Here is a 20,847-nt window from a genome sequence, read left to right on the forward strand (position 1 = left end):
CCAGTCTCTGGGGTGGGCTGCCTGCCCTGGCTGAGCTGGATTAAATCGGTGCTCTAGCGGGTGGGGCAGACCCTGGGCTAGCAGGCCCCAAGGAGAACTCCAATGGCGTCTGCGTCAGCACGCCCACACCAGGCCACAACAATGGCCGCCACCAATGTTCCAGTCCCCGGAGAGGTCTCACCTCTCACCGAGATGCACTCAGGGCCTATCAGGTGAGTCTCTTTTCACCAAAGCACTATGCACCTTTCTTTCTGGTGATTTTAGGATGCTTTCTGAAATGGGTGAGTTTGCGTCTGGGCACTTTAAGAGCCGGTTTTAATTTCTTTGTGAACCAGGTTTTCTGGTGGTACTCCCCAATGTCAGATATTATGCCACTCGTCTTGATTGTGCTGGGTCCACAAAATGCCTACAATGGGGGCGCTCCCGGCTCAGGGTCCTGCTTCTCCAGGGAGACTGCGTACCTTTGGGCTGTTCCCGGCTGGCGGTGAAGCCGGCGGCTTGTGAAGGCGGCGTTTTTTCTCTCTCCAGAAGGGAGTTTCTTCCTCTTCCACCTCAATTAGGATTGTCCTTCGTTGCAGGAGTTCCTCTTATCCAGTTTTCAGTTCTGTCTCAGGGGTAAATTTTCCATGAGTAGTTGTAAATTGGCTGTGTCTGCGGGAGGAGGTGAGTTCAGAGTCTGCTTACGCTGCCATCTTGACTTCTCCCCTAATTCTTTTGTCTCTTTTTAAAAAAAATTTTTTTTATTTTTGTGGGGAAGTCAGCCCTGAGTTAACATCCATGCCAATCCTCCTCTTTTTGCTGAGGAAGACTGGCCCTGAGCTAACATCCATGCTGATCTTCCTCCACTTTATGTGGGATGCCGCCACAGCATGGCCTGACAAGCGGTGCATCAGTGTGCACCTGTGATCTGAGCCCGGGCTGCCAGCAGCAGAGCATGCGCACTTAACCGCTACGCCACAGGGCCGGCCCCTTGTCTCTTTTTTTTTTTATTGCAGTAACATTGGTTTATAACATTGTATAAATTTCAAGTGTACAAAATTATACTTCTATTTCTGCATAGATTACATCATGTTCACCACCCAAAGACTAATTACAATCCATCACCACACACATGTGCCTAATCATCCCTTTGCCCTCTTCCCTCCCCCCTTCCTCTCTGGTAACCACCAATCCATATGATAACCAACCTAAAAGGTGTAAGGTGATAGCTCATTGAGGTTTTCATTTGCATTTCCCTGATGATTAGTGGTGTTGAGCATCTTTTCATATACCTGTTGGCCATTTAAATGTCTTCTCTAGAAAAATGTCTATTCAGTTCCTCTGCTAATTTTTTAATCAGAATGTTTGTTTTTTATGTTATTGAGTTACATGAGTTCCTTATATATTTTGGATGTTAAACCCTTATCACATAGATGGTTTGCAAATATTTTCACCCATTCCAGAGGTTGCCTTTTCATTTTCTTGATTGTTTCTTTTGCTGTGCAAAAGCTTATTAGTTTGATATAGTCCCATTTATTCGTTTTTGCCTTTATTGCTTGTTTTTTTGGTGTTATATCCAAAAAATCATGGCCAAGACCATGTCAAGGAGCTTTTCTCCCTATGTTTTCTTCTAAGAGTTTTACAGTTTCAAGTCTTATACATTATAGTCTTTAATCTATTTTGAATTAATTTTTTGGAGTGATGTAAGATAAGAGTCCGAATTTATTTTTCTTCATGTGGTTATCCAGGTATCCCAACACCATTTATTGAAGAGAATATCTTCTCCATTGAGTATTCTGGGCTCCCTTGTCAAATATTAGTTGACCGTACATGCAGAGGTTTATTTCTGGGCTCTCAATTCTGTTCCATTTGTCTTTGTGTCTGCTTTTATGTCAGTACCACACTGTTTTGATTACTATAGCTTTGTAGTATAATTTGAAATCAGGAAGTGTGGTACCTCCAGCTTTGTACTTCTTTCTCAGGATTGTTTCAGCTATTTGGGGTCTTTTGTGGTTTCATACAAATTTTTGGATAGTTTTCTCCATTTATGTAAAAAATGCCGTTGCAATTTTGATAGAGATTATGTTGAATTTGCTTATGTCGAACGATCCTTCCATGCCAGGGATAAATCCCACTTGATCATGTTGTATGATCCTTTTAATGTGCTGTTGAAATTGGTTTGCTAAATTTTGTTGAGAATTTTTGTGCCTATGTTCATCAGGGATATTGGTCTGTAGTTTTCTTTTCTTATGGTGTCCTTATCTGGCTTTGGTATCAGGATAATGCTGGCCTCATAAAATGAGTATGGGAATATTCCATCCTCTTCGTTTTTTGGAAGATTTTGAGAAGGATTGGCATTAATTCTTCTTTAAATGTTTGGTACAATACACCAGTGAAACCATCTGGTGCTGGGCTTTTCTTTGTTGGGAGATTTTTGATTACTGATTCAATCTCTTTACCTACCACTGGTCTGTTCATATTTTCTATTTATTCATGATCCAGTCTTGGTAATTTATATGTTTCTATGAATGTATCCATTTCTTCTAGGTTATCCAACGTTTTGGCATATAATTGTCTGTAGTAGTCTCTTATGATCTTTTGTATCTCTGTGGAATCAGTTGTAATGTCTTCTTTTTCATTTCTGATTTTATTTATTTGTCTTCTCTGCTTTTTCTTAGTCTTGCTAAAGGTTTTTCAATTTTATTTATCTTTTAAAAAACAGCTCTTAGTTTCATTGATATTTTCTATTATTTTTCTGGTCTCTATTTTATTTATTTCTGCTGTGATCTTTGTTATTTCCTTCCTTCTGCTAACTTCGAGCTTAGTTTATTCTTCTTTTTCTAGTTCCTTGAGGTTTAAAATTTGGCTGTTTATTTGAGATCTTTCTTTTTTTCTTAATATAGCTATCTATCACTATAAACTTCCCTCTTAGAACTGCTTTTACTGCATCCTGTATGTTCTAGTATATTGTTTTCCTATTTTCATTTGTTTTCAGATTTTTGAATTTCCTTTTTGATTTTTTCTTTGACCCGTTGGTTATTCAGGAGTGTGTTGTTAAATTTCCACATACTTGTAAACTTTACAGTTTCTTGTTTTTGATTTCTGGTTTCATACCATTGTGGTTGGAACTGATACTTGGTATGATTTCAATCTTCTTAAATTTGCTAAGACTTGTTTTGTGGCCTATCATATGATCTATCCTGGAGAATGTTCGGTGCATTCTTGATAAGAAAGTGTATTCTGCTGTTGGTGGTAGAATGTCCTGTATGTCTGCTAGGTCCATTTGGTCTAAAGTGTGGTTCAAGTGCAATGTTTCCATGTTGATTTTTTGTCTGGATGATCTATCAATTGCTGGAAATGAGGTATTGAAGTTCCCCTCTATTATTGCATTGTTATCTATTTCTCCCTTCAGTTCTGTTACTATTTGCTTAATATATTTAGATGATCTGATGTTGGGTGTGTATATATTTACAATTGTTAAATTTTCTTGTTGAGTTGACTCTTTTATAATGACGCTTTTCTCTTGTTAACATTTTTGGCTTAAAGTCTATTTTGACTGGTATTAGTATAACTACCCTTGCTCTCTTTTGGTTTCCACTTGCATGGAATATCTTTTTCCATCTCTTCACTTTGAGCCTATGTGTGTCCTTAAAGTTGAAGTGAGTCTCTTGTAGGCAGCATATAGTTGGGTCTCGCTTTTTTATATCCATCGAGCCATTCTGTGCCTTTCGATTGAGAATTCAAGCCATTTACATTTAGAGTAATTATTAATATATAAGGATTTATTAATATCACCTTAGTAATTGCTTTCTGGCTGATTTGTAGTTCCCTTGTTCCTTACTTTCTCTCTTGCTGCCTTCTTTTCTGAATTGGTGATTTTCCATGGTGGTATGCTCTGATTCCCTTCTCTTTATCTTTTGTGAATCTAATGTAGGTTTTTGCTTTGTGGTTACCATGACACTTACGTAAAACATCTATAGTAAAAACAGTCTGTTACATTGGTAACAACTTAACTTCAATCACATACAAAAACTCTGCTCTTTTACTCTCCTCTTTTTGTTCCCAATGTCACAATGTACCTCTTTTTATATTGTGTATTCATTAACAAATTATAGTAGCTATAGTTATTTTTGATACTTTTTTCCTTTAACCTTTGCATTATACTTAAGCAGTTAACACAGCGTTATATTACAGAATTAGAGTTTTCTAAATCTGACTCTATATTTACTTTTACTAGTGGCTTGTATATTTTCACGTTTTCATGTTAATAATTAGTGTACTTTCATTTCTGCTTGAAGAACCCCTTGCAGAATTTCTTATAAGACGAGTCTAGTGGTGATGAATTCCCTCAGCTTTTATTTGTCTGGAAAAGTCTTTATTTCTCCTTCATTATTTATTTATTTATTTATTTATTTATTTAGGGTGATGAGGAAGATTGGCCCTGAGCTAACATCTGTTGCCAAACTTACTCTTTTTTTTTGCTTGAGGAAGATTGTCCCTGAGCTAACATCCATGCCAATTGTCCTCTATTTTGTATGTGGGATGCCACCACAGCAAGACTTGACGAACGGTGTATGGTCCACACCTGGGATCCAAACCTGTGAACCCCAGGCCACCAAAGTGGAGTGTGCGAACTTAACCACCGTGCCGCCAGGCCAGCCCCTCCATTTTTGAAGGATAACTTTGCCTGATAGAGTACTCTTGTTTGACAACTTTCTTTTCTTTCAGCACTTTGAATATATCACATCACTCTCTCTTGACCTATAAGGTTTCTGCTGAAAAATCCACTGATAGCCTAATGGGGGTTCCTTTGTGGGTTACAGTCTTTTTTCACTTGCTGCCTTTAGATTTCTCTCCTTGTCTTTGACTTTTGACAGTTCTATTATAATGTGCCTTGGAGAAGATCATTTTGGATTAAAATAATGGGGTGACTCTTAGCTTTATGAATTTGGATGTCCAAATCATCCCACTATTGGGAAGTTCTCAGCCATTATTTGTTTAAATAAGCTTTCTGACCCCTTCTCTCTCACTTTGCCTTCTGGAACTCCAATGATTTAGATATTGGTTTTTTGATGGTCTACCATAGATCACATAGGCTTTTTTCATTCTTTTTTCTTTGTTCTTTTCTGAATCAGTTATTTCAAAGTCCTTATCCTCTATGTCACTGATTCTTCTGTTTGATCTATTCTGCTCTTAATGTTCTCTATTGTATTTTTCATTTAATTCATTGAATTCTTTAGCTCCAGAATGTCTGTTTTTATGATTTATATCTCCTTGTTAAATTTATCATTTGATTGTGTATTGTTTTCCTGATTTCAATGAATTTTCTTTCTGTGTTTTTTGTAGCTCATGTTTCCTTAAAACAGCCATTTTGAATTCTTTATTGGATAAATCATAGATCTCTGTTTCTTTGTGTTTGGTTACTGGAAGATTATTGTGATCTTTTGGTGATGTCATGTTTCCTTGATTTTTTATGTTCTTTGGAGTTTTGTATTGCTTTTTTCCACATTTGAAGTAATAGTCACCTCCTCCACACCATTCATTAGTCCTGCTGTAAGTTCTGAGGCTCTCTCAGACCTTGTATGCGTACTCCTGTGCCATGCTTCTTGTTTTCTCTTGTGACAGCATTCTTAAGCTTGTATGTTTTCTCTTGATCCTACAACACAGCAGGCAAGCTGCTGATAGCCTCCCTTTTGTTTTCTTGAAGGTGGCACTACAGCTCAATTTTGTGCTTTCTTCCTTACCTAAAGACCCTGGCCTGCTTTTTGCACATATTTCCTAGTCTTCTTCCACTTCTTCCTAGTCTCGCTCTCATCACCACAGGGAGACAGCTGCAGAGTTGAGGGAGGTGTGGGTTTGGTACACACTATATGGGGGTGCCTGTGGGCCATTTGGGGGAATCTGTGGGTGAGATTTTTCCAACAGCGTGTGGACAGGCTTCCTGATGGAGTCCAGAGTGCAGTCAGCAGGAACCGTGTCCCTTGAATACCCTCCAGGAATCCTAAATGATCCTCCCCTGATCTGTTCCTTCTCCCCAGTCATGGAGCTCTTAAGTTAATACTCTAGATGCTGTGAAAGGGAAATGAGTCTTTTTGGCAGTGTTCCACACAGCTCTTCATTTACCGGGTAGGAAGCCAGGTGTTCATTTACCCACTGTCCCTTTCTCTTATGGGAGAAATCATGGGTCAATTTGTTTAGCCCTAAGCTGTGCAGCCTCGGGGGAGGGGTGATGCTGACAAAGTCAAGGTTTTTCTCTTACCTATTCCAATGTGTCCAAACTTGTGATTTTTTTGCTTCAAGGGAGTGCTAGAATTGCTCCTCTGGAAATCTGGACTTCCACAAAGATGCTCCCATTTGTAGCTGTCTGCCCAAGAAAGTGTTCTCCAGGTGATTCCAGACCACAGATGAGTGAGACTGGAACCAGTTCATATTCTCCTGCAGTTTCCACAACCAGTACCAAGGTCTGTCTGCCTATTATGCAATGCACAAGTGGGCAAAACTCCTCTCAGGTCCTTTGGTGAGTGGTGCTGGATCCTACAACTCCCACAAAGGCACTTTTGTTCATGGATGGATGCCGAAGTTTTGTTGTTGAAGGCAGGGGGAATACAAGGGATGTCTTATGCTACCATGATGCTGATGTCCAGGTGATTCCAAAATTTGATTCATCTTACTATTGGTATCTGTTGATTATCTTTTCTTATTCAAGTTATGATTTCCCTGGTTCTTGGTATGACAGATTTACAGTGTTTCACACATTTTATTGATTGTGTTAAGAGACTCTTATTTAAATATTTTATCTGAGTAGACAACCACCCTGCCTAGTTTTAGCACCCAGCCCCTGGTCTACTTTTGTGGTCTGTGGTTAAAATGACATCTTATTTATTCTGAGAGGCTTTTCAGTATTATTTTGGTATGCTTGGTTTATCTGGTGCTGCTTTAGCTGCCACTAGTACCTGCCAGTGGAGCAGAAAATGTTTCCCTAGGTCTGGGTGACTGGTGTCTCTGAGTGTCAGGGGAGAGCCTCAGGCCATGGGGGCAAAGAGTCTTCCCTGGCAGTGAGGTAGTTGCGATATGCTTTCCTATATCTGTGGGTGATGGAGAATACTTCCCTGGCTGGACACTTGTTGTAGAAACTATTCTACTGGTGCCCTAGTGTCTCTGGGTGGGGAAGAGGCATCTCATGCCAGTGGAGACAACGAAGCTTTCCAGGCTAGGCTGACTGTTATGGTGGAACCACTCTTGCTGGTGTTGCCAGGCTGCTCCAGTATCTTCTAGTGTGGGATTGGAGTCTCCAGCCCAGCAAGGAAGGAGAGTGACTCCCTTGTCCATTTATTCCTCATGAAGTTTCTGATAAATCTCTTTTTGTAGTGGTATTGGGCTTGCCTAATGTTATCAGAGGGACTCTCATTAGATATGAGGGAGAAACGAACTTATCTAGGCTACCTTCTGTTACTCAGTTGGAGGTTGGGAAAAATTGACAACTCGCCACTGTGTTATTTATCGTCTCGGGAGCCCCAAACCACCTTGCCTTCCTCTTACCACCTTTCAGAGTACTCCTTTGGTTGCCAGAGGCATTATAAATCCAGAGGTTATAGCTGTACCTTGTGGGAAGGAGCAGGGTGAAATGAGTCTGCTCTATCTTGTCCCAAAAAACTTGTGATGACCTAAATAATGCGTCCATGCATCCTTTTATTGCCCCTTCTTCTTCTTTGTCTCACTCTACCAACTCTCTAACTCCTGCTTTCTGAGATCATCTCTCAAATAAACTATATGAACCTAAGTCCATGTATCAAGTTCTGCTTTCAGTGGAAGCCAAAGTAGGACAAACTCAATAGGCAAAGATAGGCTAAAGACACGAACAATATGATCATCAAAAGAAATATGAATAACTTATAAATGTATTAAAATATGTTTGGCCCACTCATAATTAAAGAAATATAAATGAAAACAAAGATACAATTTTTATCTGTCAGATTGGCAAAGATTAAAGATTTTGATATTATGTCACCTGTATGTGCTATTGCTGTAATCTCTTTGCAAGGCAATTTGACAATAGCTTTTAGCACACACATTCCCTTTGATCTAGCAATTTTACTTCTAGAAATATGTACTGCAGATGTACTCACACATGTACACAGGTATATGCACAAGGATATTTGCTGCAGGATTGGTTCTAATAAAGCAGTGGACTAGGGGAAAAACATTGCATTTTCATCAATAGACAATTGGTTTAAAAAGTATGGAAAGGAGATGTCACCACCATGGCAGTGTGAGAGAATGCTTTTGTCTCTCCCCTTCAATCTACAGCAAGCAAAACATCCATAACCCAACAAAGGCTACAATGCTCAATAGACCAGGATGCCAAAGAAAGCCACACATTGGTACATTCGAAAGTGAGTAGATTGGAGCACACAGAAGAGTATAAACAGGAGAACAGCAAAGGCAGAGCCCAGGACCCTGGATCCCTGGCTGCAGCAGCTGACCCTGCTGCCCCAGCCCCAGAGAACCTGGTGGGCAGCAGTGGAGGAGTGCAAATCTGGCCAGCCAGCTGCAGTGGCACCTGTTGCCACGGGAAGTGGAGCAGCAGTGGAGGTGGAACCTAATGATCTTGTGCCTCCATCCACAGCTCAGAGCCTGGTAAAAGCTGTGGAGGTGCATACAGAACTCTCACATCCTAACCACAGTGACACCTATGACCACAAGGTAATGGGCAACAGCAGAAGTGGTCTGTGCAAACCTGGGTCCATCCTCACTCTCACCCACCACCAGTCACGGTGGTGGAGTTTCTGACACAGGTAATCCAGGATGTGGCAAACGTGTCAGCTATCTCTGTACCCCTGGCAGTGAAGCCAGTGACTGCAGCAACACTGGCAACAGCAAAGAATCAGAGACCCCCCCCAAGAGGCACAGGTGGCAACAACAACAGTACTGGCAACACCCCAAATAGAGGTGGTGGAGGGTGGAACCTGCAGAACCTCAAATATAGCCAGAGGCAGCTCAGGTAAGGGAAACCAAAAACCAGAACTCTAGCACCACCTACTGAGAAACAAAATAAAGACCTCTAATCTCCAATTGGTTGAAAAGTTTTCATCAAAACAGACAAAGCTATACTTGAGTAAGAAAACGTGTTTTCTATGACAAATGCACAGGCAAAGGAATAACTCAGCAAGCACCACAAAAAGCCATGGTAACACAGCACCAATAAAAGAAAATCATAATTCTCTAGAAGCCAAACATAAAGTCATAGAAGATTGTGATCTAACTGATAAAAAATTCAAAATAGCTGTCATGAAGAAACTCAACAGACTACAAGAAAAATCAGAAAGGCGATTCAATGAGTTCAGGAATAAAAGCAATGAGCAGAAAGAATACTTTACCAAAGAGATTGAAACCCTTAAAAAAAAATTCTGGAGTTAAAGAATTCAATAAATGAGATAAAGAATGCATTAGAAAGCACTGAAAATAGAGCAGACCATATGGAAGAGAGAATTAGTGAGTTTGAAGATAGGAACCTAGAAGTGACGCAGGTAACAGAGAAGAGAGAACTAAGATTTTTTAAAAATGTAGAAATTCTACAAGAATTATCTGATTTCATTAGAAAGGGCAACATAAGGGTAATAAGTATCCCAGAAGGAGAAGAACAAGAGAAGACAGCAGAGAGCTTATTTAAAGAAATAATAGTTGAGAACTTCCCAAACCTGGGGAAGGAATTGGATATAAAAATCCATGAAGCTAGTAGAAAATCTAGTTATCTGAACACAAAAGACTTTATCCAAGCACATGATAATAAAACTGTCAAAAGTCAATGACAAAGAAAGAATATTAAAGTCAGCCAGGAAAAACCCAATGACCTACAAGGGAAACTCCCCATTAGGATATTAGCCGGTTTCTCAGCAAAAACTCTACAGGACAGGAGAGAATGGGATGATATATTCAAAATATTGAAAGACAAAAACTTTCAGCCAAGAATGCTCAATCTAGCAAGGCTATCTTTCAGATATGAAGAAGAAATAAAGACTTGCCCAAACAAAAGCTGAAGGAGTTCATCACTACTAGACTTGCCTTAGAAGACATGTTGAAAGAAGCTCTCCTGCCTGAAATGAAAAGGCAAAGGTATACAAGACTTTGAGCAAGGTGATAAACAGACAGAAAGAATCAGAAAATTGCAACTCTATATCAGAATAGGTTAGTAAACACTTAATTATAACATTAAGGTTAAAAGGAAAGGATTAAAATTAACTATAACCATTTCAATTAGGTAACAAACTCACAATACAAAAAGGGATAATTAGTGACAACAAAAATATAGAAGAGCAAGAGTAAAAGGATAGAACCTGCCCAGGCAAATGAAGATAAGATACCATCAGCAGGAAAAGGACTATCTTATCTATGAGACCTTTTATACAAACCTCATGGTAACCACAAAACAAAAATCTAGAACAAAGGCACAAAATATAAAAAAGAGAAAAATGAGAAACACATAGAAAACTACCAAACTGAAATGGCAGCAGAAACACAAGGAAAAAGAAACAATGGAGATATAGACCAGCCAGAAAACAGAAGACAAAATGGTAGTATTAAGTCCTCATATATTAATAATCACACTAAATGCAAATGGATTTAATTCACCAATCCAAGGACACAGTGTGACTGGATGGATTAAAAAATGACCCAACAAGGGCCGACCCTGTGGCTTAGCGGTTGGGTGCACGCGCTCTGCTGCTGGCGGCCCGGGTTCAGATCCCGGGCGCGCACCGACACACCGCTTCTCCGGCCAGGCTGAGGCCGCGTCCCACATGCAGCAACTGGAAGGATGTGCAGCTATGACGTACAACTATCTACTGGGGCTTTGGGGGGGAAAAATAAATAAAATTATAAAAAAAAAAAAAAATGACCCAACAATACACTGCCTCCAGTAGACCTATCTCAGCTCTAAAAACAAACACAGGCTCAAAGGGAATGGATGTAAGATGATACTCCAAGAAAACGGCAACCAAAAGAAAGTGGGTGTAGCCATACTTATATCAGACAAAATCGACTTCAAGCCAAAAATGATAACAAGTGACAAAGATGGACATTCTATAATGATGAAGAGGACAATCCATCAAGAAGATATAACATTTGTTAACATATATGCACCTAACATAGAGTCACCAAAGTATATAAAACAATTATTAACAGACCTAAAGTGAGAAAATGACAGCAACACAATAATAGTAGGGGACTTTAATACCCCCCTTATATCAACGGATATATCATCCAGATATAAAGTCAACAAGGAAACAATGGCCTTAAATGAAACATTAGACCAGATAGACTTAGTTATATATAGAACATTTAGTCCAAAAGCAGCAGAATATACATTCTTTTCAAGTGCATATGGAACATTCTCAAAAAAAGACCATATGTTGGGAAACAAAACAAATCTCAATAAATTTAAGAAGACAGAAATAATATTAAACATCTTTTCTGACCACAATTGCATGAAACTAGAAATAAAATGCAACAGGAAAGCTGGAAAAGTCACAAATATGTGGAGACTAAACAACATGCTACTGAACAACTATTGGATCAATGAAGAAATCAAAGAAGAATCAAAAAGTACCTGGAGATAAATGAAAATGAAAACACAACATTCCAAAATCTATGGGATGCAGCAAAGCAGTACTAGAGGGAAGTTTATGGCAATATAGGTCTACCTTGAAAAAAAAGAAAAATCTCAAACAATCTAACATTACACCTATGGGAACTAGAAAACAAAAGAACAAATGAGGCTCAAAATCAGTAGAATGAGGAAAATGGTAAAAATCAGAGTGGAAATAGAGACTAAAAAGACAATAGAAATTATCAATGAAGCTAAGAGCAGGGTTTTTTTAAAAAGATAAACAAAATAGACAAAAGTTAGAATCACCAAAAAAAAAAGACTCAAATAAGTAAAATCAGACACGAAAGAGGAGAAATTACAATGGATACCACAGAAATACAAAGGAGTAAAAGAGAATAGTATGAAAAATTATACACCAACAAATTGGATAACCTAGAAGAAATGGATAAATTTTTAGAGTAATACAACCTTCCAAAACTGAATCAAGAAGAAATAGAGAATCTGAAGAGACCAATCTCAAGTAAAGAGATTGAAACAGTAATCAAAACCAGATGGCTTCTCTGGTGAATTCTTCCAAAAAGTGAAAGAAGATTTAATACCTATCCTTCTCAAACTCTTCCAAAAAACTGAAGAGAAAGGGATTCTTCCTAACTCATTTTATGAGGCCAACATTAACCTGATAAAAGAATCAGACCAGGACAACACAAAAAAGGAAAATTACAGGCCAATATTGCTGATGAACATTGATGCAAAAATCCGCAACAAGATATCAGCAAATTGAATACACCAATACATTAAAAGGATCATACACTACGTTTAAGGCAGATTTATTTCAGAGATGCAAGGACGATTTGACATCTGCAAATCAATCAATGTGATACAAAACATTAAAAAAATGAAGAAGAAAAATCACATGATCATCTTAATAGATGCAGAGAAAGCATTCAACAAGAATAAGCATTTATGATAAAAGCTTTCAATAAAATGGATGTAGAAGGAAAGTACCTCAACATAATGAGGTCATATATGACAAACCCACAGCTAACATTATACTCAATTGTGGAAAACTAAAAGCTATCCCTCTAGGAACAAGAAAAAGACAAGGATGCCTACTCTCACCATTCTTATTCAACATAGTATTGGAAGTCCTAGCCAGAGCAATTAGTCAAGAAAAAGAAACAAAATGTATCCAAATTGGAAAGGAAGAAGTAAAACTGTCACTATTCAGAGATGACATGATATTATATACAGAAAACCCTAAAGAATCCACCAAAAAACTATTAGAAGTAATAAATGAATACAGTAAAGGTGCAGGGTACAAAAAACATGCAAAAATCAGTTGCATTACTGTACACTAACATTGAACTAGCAGAAAGAGAGATCAAGAATACAATCCCATTTACAACTGCAAGAACATCAAAAAATACCTATAACTAAATTTAACTAAGGATGTGAAAAATCTGTACACTGAAAGCTATAAGACATTGCTAGAAATTGAAAGAGATACAAAGAAGTGGAAAGATATTTTGTGCTCATGGATTGGAAGAATTAAGTTAAAAAGTCCAAATTCCCTGAAGCAATCTATAGGTTCAATCCAATCCCTACCAAAATTCAATGACATTTTTCACAGAAATAGAACAAAGAACCCTAAAATTTATATGGAACAACAAAAGACCCTGAATAGCCAAAGCAATCCTAAGAAAAAAGAACAAAGCTGGAGGTATCAGACTCCCTAATTTCAAAGTATACTACAAAGCTATAGTAATCAAAGTAGCATGATATGAGAAGAGAAAAAGACACACAGATCAATGGAACAGAATTGTGAGCCCAGAAATAGACCCACACATTCATAGACAGCTAATTTTCGACAAGGGAGCCAAGAACATACAACGGAGAAAGGAAAATTTATTTATCTTTTCAATAAATTGTGTTGGGAAAACTGGACAGCCACATGCGAAAGAATCAAAGTAGACCACTATCTTACACCATATACAAAAATTAACTCAAAATGGGGTAAAGACTTAAATATAAGATCTGAAATCATAAAACTCTTTGAAGAAAACATAGGCAGTACACTCTTTGACATCGGTCTTAGCAGTATCTGTTTGAATATCATATCTCCTCAAGCAAGGGAAACAAAAGAAAAAATAAACAAATCAGACTACGTCAAACTAAAAAGCTTCTGCACAGCAAAGGAAAGCATCAACAAAATGAAAAGACAACCTACTGATTGGGAGAAGATATTTGCATGGCATACATCCAATAAGGGTTAATATCCAAAATATATAAAGAGCACATATAACACAACAAGAAAAAAACAGTCCAATTAAAAAATGGGCAGAGGATCCAAAAATCATTTTTCCTAAGAAGATGTTCAACATCACTAATTATTAGGGAAATTCAAATCAAAATAACAGTGAAATATCACCTCACGCCTATCAGAATGGCTATTACTAAAAAGAAAAGAAATAAAAAGTGTTGGAGAAGATGTGGAGAAGGAGAAATCTCATACACTTCCAGTGGAAATATAAATTGGTGCAGCTGCTATGGAAAACCATATGCAGATTCCTCAAAAAATTAAAAATAGGACTACCATATGATCCAGCTATTCCACTTCTGGGTATTTATCCAAAGAATATGAAAACACTAATTCAAAAAGATATATGCGCCCCTATGTTCATTGCAGCATTATTTACAATAGCTAAGACTTGGAAACAACCTAAGTGCCCATCGACGGATGAATGAATAAAGAAGATGTGGTATATATATACAATGGAATAGTACTCAGCCATACAAAAGGATGAAATCTTGCCATTTGCAACAACATGGCTGGACCTTGAGGGTCTTATGCTAAGCGAAATAAGTCAGATGGAGAAAGACAAATATATAATTTCACTCATATGTGGAAGATAAACAAACAAGCTAACAGACACATAGATGCAGAGAACAGATTGGTGCTTATCGGAGAGGAAGGGGGTGGGGGGAGGCTGAAAGTGGTAAAGGGGCACATGTGTATGGTGATGGATGGCAGCTAGACTTTTGAGTGTAAACACAATGTAGTCTATAGAGAAGTTGAAATATAATGATGTACATCTGAAATTTATATAATGTTATAAATCAATGTTACCTCAATAAAAAAGAATATATATATTTTAAAAAGTATGGTAAATCCGTACAGCAGAAAATATGCCATTAACGAAAGTAGAGCATATCTATGTGGGCCAATATGGAAAAATCTCTCAGATTCATTAGAGTGCAAAAATGTACATAATATAATTATGAATTATATTATTTATATTATCTATTATATTACTTAACTTTTAACATTATCAGATATTGCCTCTGAGAAAGGAAAAACAGTGTCTGAGTGTGTGAAATACCTATTTTTCATTTTCTATCTCTTTGTACTCTTAGAATTTTTAGTCATTTCTATATATTACTTTTTCAATTATAAAAAATTCACCAAGTAAAGGATGCTGTGTTCTTCAACTGTAGTTGAAATTAATCTTCAGTTTAATATTATCTGTTTCAGAGAGGAAAAAAATTGATCTCTTGAGCTTGTATATAGAAGAAAAAAATACATACACCAAAATATTATAAGTAATTATCTACATAGAGGTGGGACTACATATTATCTTATTTATTATTCATAATTTTCTGAATTCATTGTAATGCGCATGTGTTACTTTAATAATAAAATAACAATAAAGGCCTCTCCTCTCAAAAAAATCTTTTTATTAACCCTGCTTGGCATGTCTGTGTGTCATCATCACCCTCCTCACTGCAAAGCTCCTTTATCCTATTACCAGCTATTCCTTTTCCCTTGACTCCTCTGCCTTGGTCTAATTGCTGCTTTTGGAGCAGAGTCAGGCAGTACAAGAGAGAAAAGGCGTCCCCTCACCTGAATGCTTGAGCTTAGGCCTCTAATGTAATATCTACCAAGGGAGAATATGATTTTTCCCTGAAACTGGATGAAACTACAACTGTTTGATATTTGGATTATAGTTCTGCTGCACTTGATTATTTTAAGTGTTGTAACAAAATCAGAATATAGAGATAGCATCTGTTTTTCTACTAGACTTAGGAAGAAAACTGCTCTTAAACTTGCTTTTCCCGTTAACCATATTAGCCACTAAGTGGAGCTATAGGCTCAAGTATGAGCAATGTGAGACATGAGTTCAATTATTTTATGAAAATAGATATAATGATGTTCTTGGAGTTCTCCAAGAATAATGAAAAAAAATCAGCCTTATTTTCCTCCTAAACTTTCACTCCCCTGCTCAAATGGAGTATTCAGAAGCTGGGATGTTGAAGGGTTGGATGAGGTCACTTAGAGGGCCTAAGGATGGGATACGTAGGTGACATTCAGCTTCATTATTCCACTTCATACCAGATTATTTAAAACAATTGCAGTATTATAGAATGTACAACAATTTCAGCATTATAGAAGATTGTATTTTTTATTTAAAATTCCAGCTTCCTACCTTTACCATTACACTATGCATCTGTGATTACTGAAAGACTTATATAACTTTACACACCAGGAGACTAGAAAGGAAAATTGCCTTAAGTTTATGTCATATTTAATATAATTTTTGTTAAATGGTTTACATTCTAAATTTATAACTCTATCATTTAATTTTTCAATATCTTATTGCTTAGAGTAGTGCTTCTCTACTAGAAGCAATTTTGCCCCTTCCAGGGCATTTGGCAATGCCTGGAGACAATTTTCACTGTCACAAGTGAATGAGGTGAGTGCTACAAGCACATAGTGTGTAGAGACCAGGGATGCTAAGGACGAAGTACTTTGTACTTTCCCTAATGCATACCCATTACCTCCCATGATCCTTGATATCATACTACAAAGAAAGAGAGAGAGAGAAAGAAATGAAGGAAGAAAGAAAGAAAAAAAATGAAAAAATAGCAAGTAAAATGCCCAAGGCCATCTGAGTTAAAATTCAGCTCTTCTGACTTTAGGGCCCTTTCAGAAAGCCACACTATCTCTTTCAAAATTGATACACAATGCTCCAACAATTTTGAAACTATTGTTTGAGCAGCTTCCATATGGATAAATGGGTAAGTTTTTTTTATGTGAATAATCATGTGTACATATAAATAAGAAAATAATAATAGAAGCTTCTATTTATTGAACTTACTATGTGTCAAATACTGTGCTTAAGAAACTTGTATATATTATTGATATTAAAATTACAGTAACCCAGAAGTGGAAGCAACCTAAGTGTCCCTCGACTGATGATTGGATAAAGAAGATGTGGTATATATATACAATGGAATACTACTCAGCCATAAAAAAAGACAAAATTGTCCCATTTACAGCAACATGGATGGACCTGGAGGGTATTATGTTAAGCGAAATAAGCCAGACAGAGAAAGACAAGCACCACATGATTTCATTCACATGTAGAAGATAAACTAACACACGGACAGAAAGAACAGTTTGGTGGTTACCAGGGGGAAGGGGGTTGAGAGGTGGGCACAAGGGGTGAAGGGACGCATTTATATGGTGACTGACAAACAATAATGTATAACTAAATGTTCACAATGTTATAAACTATTATGACATCAACAAAATAAAAAAAAAATTACAGTAACTCCAAAAGTTGGTGTTATTTCTTCTTCGCAGATGGGAAATTGAGGTTCAGGGAGGTGAAATAACTTATGCAAGGTCTTAGAGCTTGTAAGTGGAAAGATTGAAGTTTAAATCTAAGGTCTTCTAACTCATGTTCATGTTTTTCTCTATTTTTAATATGTTTTATATTTTAGAGCAGTTTTAAGTTCACAGCAAAATTGAGTGGAATTAAGTCCATGTTTTTAATCTATCTCGTCTCATACCACCTCTCCCATAAAGGCTACTACTACTACACACACGGATGTGCACACACACATACCTATGGATGCCAACTATACTACACATACATGTAACTGAAAGGTGGCTTAATTGAGAAGGATTGTAGCAGAGACTGCTCCTAATATCCACTTTTCTCAAGCTTGACATAGGCTCTTAGATTCAATCAGCCAGGTAATAGTCATTTTAGCTGGAAATGTAGCTGCCCAAAATAAAGAATAAATTTCTAGCATCCCCACTTATGACATGTGATTAAGTTCTGTCTAGTGAGATGAAAGTAGAAGTGTCACGTGACAGCTCCCAACAACCTTCTTTATAAAAGGGCTGAAGTTTGCACTTTGTGCCTTATTCTTCATCCTTTCCTCTGTTCTGCTGCCTGGAATGCAGTTGATGCTTCAGACTTAAGGATGAGGGCCATACTCAGCAAGGTAGAGAGTGAACTGGAGGAGCTTAAATTTTTGAGGATTTCATTGATCAGAGCTGCCACATCAGCCCTGAAATGTGAAACTCCAGGCTTTCACATGAGAGAAATACATTTCTAAAGTATTTTAAGCAATTGCAATTTTGAATTTTTTAGTCACTGGCAGCAGATCCTAATAACTATCATAAGGGTAATGTATTTTTCAAATGGAGAACTAAAGGCCAAGAATGCAGTTAGGCCTTAGATCTTATTGATTATACCAGAATACTGCTTTCCCAGACAGGGCCACCTAGTCTGCAAGTCTGTGGTGTCTTTTCCCTAATTATATTTCCCCAGATATAGCTGAAGAGATACTCAGGGGTTCATTTTTTCTTTGATAAAGCTTGAAAACAATCTTCCTGAGATAAAAGCAACCTGACTCCATAAAGCTAAATCTGTTTCACTTTGTCATACAAGCACCTTCCTAAAAACATTTGACAGATAGGTGGAGGAGATTGAGTCTTTGTTGACTAGACCTCAGCAATGCCATTCTTGATGAAGACCCTTATTAGATGCAATTCACCTCCTAGGAAAGAACTTGACTTTGTACACTAAAGGTTTACATGCTCTGCATAGAGACACATCTTACAAACAGTATGAGGAGTTCATGACAGAAGAGACTGCAGGGCTCTGCAAGTGAATCCAATGTGGCAAACTATAGAGTCTAGCAACATGAGTGAATCATGTAACAGAGACTGAAGTTAGAAAACAGCAAGTATTGGTACGGTATGTGGCATTCTGACAACATTAAGGAATACTCAGTCCAAAATGATTGAACCCACCTTGACCCAACTCTCAAGAAGCACCTTTGTGTCCTAGGAGAAGAAATAGCTATGAGCATAAACTAAATGTGTTCTAGCACAAGAGTCCCTTGCATATTTACCATTAGATCTTTCTAAACCCGCACAAAGATGTGATAGAAAGGCATTTCCTTACAGTTCCAAGCAGCTTAAGCCCAAGAGATGATTATAACAAATGATTATATCAAAAGTAAACTGTGATGGTGCAGATAATGACTCAGGAAAATTCTAAGTTGTTGTCTGGAGTACTTAGGTTGCAGAAATGACCAGTGGCATTTGAACACACAGGAGATCCATGAAGGTGGGCATTGGACAAGTTTACCCCAAATGGTGGCAGAAGCAACTAGCACTTATGGGAGGAGAGTGTCAATCAGCAATAGCAATTACCTGAGTCTGTGCTGTGGCAGCAAGATAACAATGGTGAGAATGGATGAATTCAGGGTGTGACACATGTCTAGGTAAGAATAGCCTTGAAATCAGTCCAGGTGGAGCATGATTCAAAATTCACCAACTTTTCTTGAGTGCCTAATATTTGTGATGTTCTCTTCCAGATGCTGGTGACATAGCAGTGAACAAAAGAGACAAAATCCTTTGTTCTCATGGAGCTTATTTTCTAGCAGAATGAGATGCCAAATAAGCAAAATGAATAAGTAAGTTATAGAGTATTTTAGAAGATGAAATATTACGGAAAAAATAAAGCATGCTAAAGGAGACGAGTGCTGTAGTAGTTGGTTGCAATTTTAAATAGGGTGGTCAGGGTAAGTCTCACTGAGTTAATATTTGAGCAAAGATTTGAAAGGGGTGAAGGAGCAAGTCATTTGTCTATTTCAACCAAGAGCATTACAGGAAGAGGAAATACCAAGTACAAAGGTCCTGAGGTGAAAACATGCCTGGTATGTTCGAGGAACAAGGATGTCAGAGGTGTTGTTGATTGAGATGATGAATACGAGAGGAAATCATAAAGTTATAAGGTCTTGTAGGCCATTTGAAAGACTTCGGATTTTATTCTGAGAGGATGTCATTAGAGGATTTTATGTGGAAGAAACATATGAGCTGACTTAGGTATTAAAAGGATTACTTTGACTTTTTGAGAATAGACTGTAGGAGAGCACGAGTAGAAGCAGTTAAAAAGCTATTAAAATAAACAAATTGAGAGATGGCAGTGGCTTGGACCAGGGTAATAGCACTGGAAGGAGTGACAAGTAGTTGGTTGGAGATATAGTACATGGGTAGGGCTAACAAGATTTCCAGATCAATTTTATTTAAGAAGTACAAGGAAGAGAGAAGTCAAGGATGATTTCAAGCTTTTTATTCCATGCAAGTAGAAGAAACTGAAATGAACAGAAGTGGAGAAAAATAAAAGTACAGTAGGGTTTTGTTTGTCTGTTGTGCTTTGTTTGCTTGTTTTGGGGTGGATCAGTAAAATGATTTCAAACATGTTAAATTTGTAATTTCTTTAGACATCCAAGAGAAAATGTCACGTTGGCAGTTGAAGAGTGGTATAGATGGTAATACAGCCGTGCAGTGAGATGAAATCACATAGGGGGTGAGTGTAGATTGAGAAGAGAAATGACCTAAGAATTGAACCCTTGGAGTATCTAATCTTTAGAGGATCAAATGAGTAGGAGAAACAAAAAATAAGACTAAAAAGGAGTGACCATGTGGTAGGTGGAGAGCCAAGAATGTGTGGTGTCCTGAAAGTCAAGTGAAAAAGTGTTTCCAGGAGGAGAGAGTGAGCAATTATGTCAAAATATGTGTAAGTCAAGTAAGATAAAGACTGGGAATTAGCCACTGGATTTAGTAACATAGAGGTCCTTAGTAACATTGACAAGAGGGTTTACAGTGAAATTATGTGGATCAAAATCTGATTGGAGCTGATTCAAGAGGGAATGGGAGGAAAGGAATTGGAAACAATAAGTATAGACAGCACTTTTGAACAATTTGGATGCTGAATAAGAACAGCTGTGGCAGGGTTTGTGCATTGGGAGATGGGGAGAAGCAGAATGATGGGATGCCCTTGCTCCTAAACCTGCTATATCTACAGCCCTATAATTTGAGGAACTTCGTCCTAGAAGATGAGCTGGACAAGCATACAACTTCCTTGGAAATCTGAAGGAGGCAGCAGAAGCAGGTATCA

General features: G+C 37.6%; 1 long non-coding RNA gene across 1 annotated transcript; it reads left to right on the forward strand.

Annotated features, from left to right (window-relative positions):
- Window positions 1-126: 126 nt before the first annotated feature.
- On the forward strand, window positions 127-20,484 carry LOC131400561 (uncharacterized). Its single transcript, XR_009217372.1, has 5 exons — window positions 127-212; window positions 6,280-6,440; window positions 18,999-19,168; window positions 19,262-20,072; window positions 20,171-20,484. It is a non-coding gene; the product is annotated as an uncharacterized LOC131400561 (long non-coding RNA).
- Window positions 20,485-20,847: the final 363 nt, after the last annotated feature.

Source organism: Diceros bicornis, chromosome X (genome assembly GCF_020826845.1).
Source record: "Diceros bicornis minor isolate mBicDic1 chromosome X, mDicBic1.mat.cur, whole genome shotgun sequence".
In the NCBI taxonomy this organism is placed as follows: Eukaryota; Metazoa; Chordata; class Mammalia; order Perissodactyla; family Rhinocerotidae; genus Diceros; species Diceros bicornis.